Here is a 7,415-nt window from a genome sequence, read left to right as displayed (position 1 = left end):
ACTTACATACCCTATTTCATTTTTATAATAACCCTGCAGAACAAATGGCATCCTTCCCATTTTAGAAGTATGGCAAAATTGCGATTCAAATTCACGTCTATGTGTTACTTGCTCTGTTCAACTATTTCCCAAGCCCTAGATCTTAAGAAGTTTAATTCATTCTATTTATACTAGATTAAAGGTTCTCAAAATGGGATCTTTGGGACTGAGGATATAGCTCAGAGGAAGAGTGCTTGCCTAGAATGCTTTACCAGGGTTTCAGTCCCCAGCACTGGGGGAAGGGGGATAAAAGGTGATCTCTAAAGTCCTGCATGTTTCCTAGTCTTTCAGAGGATCAAAATTATTATTCATAACAGAACTAAGATGCTTATCCCACATAGGTGTAAAGTGGCATTTTCCAGATGTTATATTGGAGCAGATTCAATGCAGAAGCAAATATGAAAATCCGGTTGTCTTCCAAATAGACATCTACATATGCAAAATAGTGCTGTTTTGCTTCCTCATTTTTTTGTGTGTGTTGGAAATACATTTTATCTAAATATGTGATTTATGTTAATAAATTCTAGCTTTCTGGATATTGACAGTATTTAAAGTTGTTCTCCATTTAAATTTCTAATAGAGTAACAACTGACAGTTATAATCCTTATAAACAGAATCTCTTTGAAATTCTAAACTATTTTTATTATCATAAAGGGCATCTGAGGCCAAAAGGGAGGGGATACGTGGGCTTTTGGTTCTATGTGGTGGGTGCATGGGATCCATCCCTGCAGTGGACCAGAGCATCCAGAGGGTGTGGAGTAGAAGATATGGGGTAATCCAGGAGCAGGGTCAAGGTTAGGAAGGTCCAGCTGGTTTTGTCATTATTTTCCTACCTCTTCTACAGAGATAAGATCCTTTAGGCTGTACCTGGAGGGTATGAAGATGGGACTTTATGTTATGATCACTGAGAAGCCAAGAAGTATGGTAAGTTGGGGAAGAGATATTGGCTGAAACCAAAGCAGCTGCTATAGATGTAGTTGGAGAGTGGGGTGGTTGTGGTGGCAGAATGAGGAGAGGAAGGATGCTTTCAGATTTCCAAAGTCAGTCTGAGGAAGGGCCTAGTCTGTGGGACACAGCTTGTCAGCAGCAGAGTGTCTGTGATGAGCAATGAAGCTCTGTGCTTTCCGTTCTATGATAGAAGCCTTTTCGCTCCTCCTCCCTCATCTTCCTTCCTCATCCAAATCAAAGTAAGAGTGAAGTGGGCACACTCTTTACTGTGGGTACATTGCTGGAATTAAGAACAATTTTTCTTTCTTTGAGCAAAACTGCTCTTTGGTAGGCTTCCTTAATCAATTATGATGGTGCTGCTGCAAGGTTTGGATTGATTGTATAGGCATAAATAGCGCCTAACGAGGCTGGTAATGGGGCAGGATGGGCAGGGTGGTCATGGCAGATGGAGACATGGTTGGCGGGGTGGGTGGGCCATCTGTATCCAGTGGCCCAGGAGAGAGTGGCTGTTGTCAGTATCCATGGCCATCAAGTCTTGGCTGGTTGCTGCTCTCCCAGCACATGCTGGGAGAAGCAGCAGAGTCATGGTGGTTCTAATGGGTGCTGGAGCCTGTAATAATAAGTCTAATCAATCTTACTGACACTTCTTGTTTCAGCTGTTACTGTGACAAATTGTTTCTTTGCTGAAGTTCAATCCAAGAATCCGTGATATGAGTGTGTGTGTGGGGTGGGGGGGTGCCACTGATTATGCTGCCTGCTATGTTAAATAAACCCTAGTGAGTAACGGAGAAGAGAAGCTAGTTGTCAGCTCACCTAGTATCACTCTCATTTAATTGGAAACCCAGAATGTTTTAAATTGTAGTATGTGAACCTTTCTGCTTTATGTTCTGAAAGGTTTTGCCCTCAAATGACCAGATAGAAGTTGAAAGTTCATTTATTGATTTATTGTGTATTATAATTTAAATATCTGAGAGCCAGCGGTGTTGAAATTTCTGTAAAATATTCCTATTCAAGGTAGGAAAGTTTCCACTGGGAAAGGATTTTGCAGCTGAAATGAAATTTCCTGTCAGCATCCATCAGTAAAATCCATTGGTTTGGCTTTTGCCACAGTGGGCTCTGTGTGTATCTTCAACATTTTATCAATGATTTTGAGTTTCTGGTATAGAACTTCACATAGTTGAGGACTGGAGGAAACTTAGGGGGGGAAACAGATTGTTTTGAAGTATTTTAAGATCTTTTGAGTTACATCATTCTGTACTATACTTATGTATTTTAAACTACTTACTTGGTAATTTCACTTATATATCCCAAAAGCACCTTAAAACCAGTAAGTGATGATATCATTGTTTTCTGCCTCAAACATGTTCCTTTCATACTCTATACATGTAACTGGATGATGATCTCCTAGGAAGTCCAAGTCACATCCTGGAGGGCATCCTAGACCTCTCTTTTTTTCATGTCCTACAGATAGACTGGACCTATAACTTTTCATCCAAACCGACACACTTTAAATTTTTTTTTTATTTTACTTGTTTTAATTAGTTGTACATGATAATAGAATGCATTTATACATTTTGATAGATCAGACATAAATAGAGTGCAATCTCTTATTTTTCTGATTGTACATATTGTGGGATCACACTGGTCATGCAGTTATACATGTACATCAGATAAATCATTCATCTCCAGGATATATAAAAAATTCATGCATCCTGTGGTCATGTATCTCATTTTCTTCTGTCTTTTTTGACTGGTAAATGCCACTCAAAAGTATCAGAGTATCAGTGTCTTTTTAAGAGTGACAGTGACTTAGGTCCACTTTTCTCTTGTTATTTTTTGGAATAACTCAGTTGATGGGCACAGAAACGTATAGCTTTTGTTTATCCACATGACGTTTTGACCAAGACATTGTACTTTTCTGTACAATGTAATTTTCAACATTGCAAGTGAGAGGAGTTCAATCTAGACCAACTTAGGCAAAAAATGTTTATAGAATGTAGATTCTGCCCTATGGGGTGCCACAAGATTGAACTGTAATGGGGCCTCAGGAACACCTGGAAGCAGGCACAATAGCATGGTAGAATTCTGTCTCTTGTGTGGAATGCTATATGCACATCTGTTTTATTTGTCTCTTTGCCAATTTGTTGCTTTGTTTTTCTGGTTCACATGGTGAAAAGCAAAGTCACTGGCAGCCCCTGAGTTTTTCATGGTGCAACTTTATCTACCTGAGAGAAACTAAATGATGCCTTCTCAATCCCAGTTCCAAATCCTGGAGGCAGGGGCTTGGCATTTCAATATGAGCTGGAAGTGCTTTCTGGGACTAGGGGGGAATGTTGCATGGCCACCTGGCATCATCTGCAGCAGTCATATAGATGAAGAGCAGAGAGAGAGTTCATTCACTCATTCTCAACAAATATTTACCTTATGCCCAACATGTAACCTCATCTAGACTCTGATGGTGTGGAAGACGGAGCTAATGCTCTCATGGAGTTTACAGTACAGTGAAGGAGATAAATCACTCACTAGGAGACAAATAAACAATATCATCATGAAGTTGGTAATGGTTATAAATAGGGTAAAGGAAGGCTGAGTTTAAAAAGTGGCATTTAATCCACATATTAATGAGAATGAATGAGCCCTGGCAAGAACTGGAATAGAAAGCCTTTAAGGTGCCTCCAGAAGAGGAGAGGGAAAGTGCAATGGCTCTGATTTGGGGAAAGAATTAGGGTTGTTGGAATCTGAAAGAAGCCCTCTAAAGATAGATGCAAGGAAGTGAGGATGGAAGTGTTCTGAGATGTTGTTGGACAGGAAACCCAGAGATTTGCAGGCCATGGTAATGATGCTGAGAACAATGGGAACTCATGGGAAGATTGTGAGAAGGGGGAACATCATGTGGTCCAAGAGCCAAGGGAAGCACGGGTAAGAGAGAAGGGTGCAAATGCAGGAAAATGGGGGTTATGGTGTAGATGGTTTGAAGTAGATTGATGCCAGTGGAAATTGCATGGGAAATGGAAAGAGAGGGAAGGAGAAGAATCAATGATGTCTCCTGGAATTTGACTTTAGTAACTGGATGGATAATGTGGTGTTACTTACTGGAAAGAGGCATAGGCTGAAATGATGTGTGTGGGGGAACATCAGTGGGTCCATTTAGAGCACTAATTTTGAGATGTCTGTAGGATAACTGAATGGACTTGCAAGAAGCCACTCTAATCTTTAATCTTAGCATGATAAGAAAGGTCTTGACCAGAGGTAGAAACTTGGGAGTGACAAGCACATTGTGAGCAGAAGTATGTCTAGTGTGCTTGACGGCCAGAGTAAGTCATTTCTTAACTCCCTCCCTATATGATGAGGTAGTTCTACTTAAGCTGATAATTAAGACTTATATTCCCTTAGTTCATTCTTCAGTTTTAAATAAAAATCAACAATGAAAAGATTATATTTTCAATTTAAAGATACTCAAAATAATAAAATATTTAAGCATGAATTGTATTTTATACTTTTCAACAAAAATATTGTACTTTATAGTTCACAGTTTCTCTGTTTTAACATTCAAAGACAAAAACTCCAAATGTTCACATAGAATGACAAAATTGAAATAACACATTGTGTCATTTCACAATTATTTTACTGTGATTGTTCATTTTGAATTTTGGGTGAATTGTTTGAATCATTTCAAACCATTAAGAACCTTCCTTGGGCTGGATTAATGTAGCTGAGTCTGCCTACCTTTGTCATATGGAGAAGAAAGGCCAACTATATACGTAAGCATTCTAGAATACAAAACTTATTAAAGCATATTTAAAATGTGCAAATCTGAAACATGTATTTTTATGAAAACTCAGCAGTAACCATCAACAGTATTTACAACTTAAATCAGTAACAGACCACCACCAACTCCACCCCTTCCCTGGAAGGACTATGTTATCACTGGTACTAAGGGTGATAATAAAAATTAGACCCACTCATATTTGGTCTTCTGGTTGTTTTCCAAATATCTAAAGACAATGCATCCTCCTAATTACATACACCAAGGATGACCAGATCCTGCCTCTGCCCTCGGTACTTCTTGGATGTGGAGCCAGAGGAATGGCTTCCATAACCTGGGAAGAAAGTGCAGTTGGCGAAAGGGGCTAGGATGAAACCTTCAGGCATTCTTACACATAGGGAGTTAGGGGCAGAAGATGTGGGAAGTACAGGGGAGGGAGAGAGGCAAGTGTATCAGTAATACTTTCTTTATTCAAGCAAATATGACAATAACTTTAGGGTTGATAAACTGAACAATATACCCAGGGATATTTTATTTGACTTTCTGTAGTTTTCTGTATGTTTGCAACATATCTTAAAAATAAACTCAAAGAAAAGTAATAAAGGTCTGCTTCACTCCACTGTCTTTCCTACCCCTATACCTCCTCCCCTCCCTTCACTCAACTCTACCTAATATAAAGTAACTCTACTTTCTCTATCCTCCCTCTCCCACTGCTTTACTGTGAATTAGCATCCACATATCAGAGAAACATTTGGCCTTTGGTTTTTTTCAGTTTGACTTATTTTGCTTAGTGTGATACTCTCTAACTCCATTTGTTTACCAGCAAATGCCAGAAGTTCGTTCTTCTTTAAAGCTGAGTAATATTCCATCATTTTAACATGTTTTTTATCCATTCATTTGTTGAAGGATACCAAGTTGTTTCCATAGTTTAGCTATTGTGAATTGAGTTACTATAAACATTGATGTGACTGCATCACTGTAGTGTGCTATTTTTAAGTCCTTTGGGTATAAATCTAGCTGTGGGTTGACTGGGTCAAATGGTGGTTCCATTCCAAGATTCCTGAGGAATCTCTATCCTGCTTTGCATAATGGTTGCACCATTTTGCATTCCCACCAGCAGTGTATGACTGTACTTTTCCCCCACATCCTTGCCAGCATTTATTGTTGTTTATATTCTACAATATGTATAATCAGAAAAATGAGATGTTACACTACATTTATGTATGATTTATCAAAATGCAAAAATGCATTCTACTGTCATGGACAACTAATTAGTAAGAAATTTAAAAATTAAAAAAAATAAATTAAATAAAATGTTGTTCTCACAGAAGTTGAGAACAGAGGGTGGTAACCAGATGCTGGGAGGGCAGGGAGGAATGGGGTGAGACCAGGTTGATGGGCATGTGTTGCAGTTAGGCAGGAGAGGAACCAGAAGTTCAGGTGTTCTATTGCACAATCGGGTAACTATGGACAACAATAATGTGCCACATATCTTTTTTAATCTCAAAGGAAGGATTTTGACTGTTTTCACAACAAAGAAATAAAAAATGTTTGATACGTTTACCTTGATTTGGACATTACACAATGAGTATATGTATTGAAAAATCACACAGTAAGATTTAAATATGTATAATTTTTACATATGAGTTAGAAATTTAAAAATTTACAAGAAATGCAAGGAAAATATAATAAAAATCAAATAAAGTGATTGAAAAAAGAGAAAAGGAATAAAAGATATTAAGTTCTAAATACTTGAAAGTGAGCAGAATTTCTTTTCAGAATCATCACAAAAGATGTCCTTGAAATCAAGGTTTCCAGACAAAGTATTATTTCAACTGCTTGAATTTCCTAATAGCAAGTTAAAGAAAGAGATTGGAGTAGGATGGAAGTTCAGAACCAAAACTGCATTTGCTTAGCAGGAATGGTGGGAGAAGCAGATGATAACAAAGCATTTCTCATTTTTCTTACAATTGCTATTCTGTGATTCAGAAGAGCCATGTGGGCCTGGTGTGTAGCTTAGTGATAAAGTGCTCGCTTAGCAAGAGTGAAGCCCTGAGTTTGATCCCCAGCACTGCGGGGTTGGAAAAAAGAGTCCCATATAGTCATTCTCCAACAGCACTTGCTTTTCTAAGGCACATTTACCTAAGGAACAAAAATCAATTTCTGATTTAATGCTGTCGATTTTCTCTTTGTTGTTATTTCCTGGGATCCGTGTTATCCATTTTAAGACTACATTGTCAGTGCATAATGGTTTCTTCCACTTGTGAGATAATAGACTCATGGATTAACTTGGGAACCTAATCTAAACATTTGTTAATTTAGGAATACATGTCCCAAGATTCAAACAATGGAGTACCAGTATACTTTTATATACCAATGAGTTTATTAATTTAGGGCAATCCATTTCCAATTAGAAAAGTATAGTGATTACAAAATGACTTCCAGTCTTCCCCTTGACAATGCTATTTTGCAGCTTCTCTCATCAAGAGATGAACTATTTCCCACCCCTTGAATCTAGGCTAGCCTTGTGCCTTTGACCAATAAAATATGGCAAAGGGACATTGTGCCAGTTCTGAGCCTAGACCTCAAGAGACCTTGATGGCTTCCATTCGTTCTCTCTTAGCTTTGTCACTGCCATGAAAACAAACTTGGACTAGTTTGC

This window comes from Sciurus carolinensis, chromosome 11 (genome assembly GCF_902686445.1).
Source record: "Sciurus carolinensis chromosome 11, mSciCar1.2, whole genome shotgun sequence".
Taxonomy (NCBI): Eukaryota; Metazoa; Chordata; class Mammalia; order Rodentia; family Sciuridae; genus Sciurus; species Sciurus carolinensis.
This window is presented reverse-complemented; position numbering follows the sequence as displayed.